This window comes from Leptonychotes weddellii, unplaced genomic scaffold (assembly GCF_054177405.1).
Source record: "Leptonychotes weddellii isolate Sample4059 unplaced genomic scaffold, ASM5417740v2 HiC_scaffold_63075, whole genome shotgun sequence".
Taxonomy (NCBI): Eukaryota; Metazoa; Chordata; class Mammalia; order Carnivora; family Phocidae; genus Leptonychotes; species Leptonychotes weddellii.
This window is the reverse complement of record NW_028031848.1, coordinates 1-565: the sequence shown is the minus strand read 5'-3', so window position 1 is coordinate 565 and position 565 is coordinate 1. Positions and strand designations below refer to the sequence as shown.

Here is a 565-nt window from a genome sequence, read left to right as displayed (position 1 = left end):
AAAAAAAAATAAATAAAATAAAATCTTTAAAAAGAAAAAAAATTCTTTCTAAATAATGGATCACTTATTTCATTAGGTTCCTTGTAAGAAATTTAGAACACCAATTTGTAAGGGTAAACTCCACATGTGAGAGAAAACACAGAGCAAGGTAGCCCTGGAGCTGAGGAACAGCTTTGATTTTTGGTAGGATTTGTGAGTACACAGATTTCTGATCAACTTCGCACCGCTCCGTAATGTCTTATTTCTCTTTCTCTGTGTCAAAGATTTCACTTTCCTGGTTTCTGGGTTTATGCATCTTCTTCTTCTTGAAGTGAGAAACATCAGTGAGAAGTTTGGGGATTTTCACACCCCTGATATAATTTTGGTGGAGGTGGCAATGACAAATTTGTGTTGTGTTCCACACAGAGGAACTCGATTGAGGGCCAGAGGTCTGGTCACAAGTAGCAAACCACTGCTCAGCTGCTTCAGGAAGACCGCCCTCTTGCCTCTGTGGTGCCCAGTGAGGATGGTCAGAATGGTGCCAGGAGTGATGCCATTTCCAGTTTCCTCACATGCTAACTGAACG

At 40.9% G+C, this 565-nt stretch overlaps 1 pseudogene; it reads right to left on the bottom strand.

Annotated features, from left to right (window-relative positions):
* Positions 1 to 92: 92 nt before the first annotated feature.
* LOC102732453 (large ribosomal subunit protein eL6 pseudogene) lies at positions 93 to 557 on the bottom strand (annotated as a pseudogene).
* Between the last annotated feature and the right edge of the window lie 8 nt (positions 558 to 565).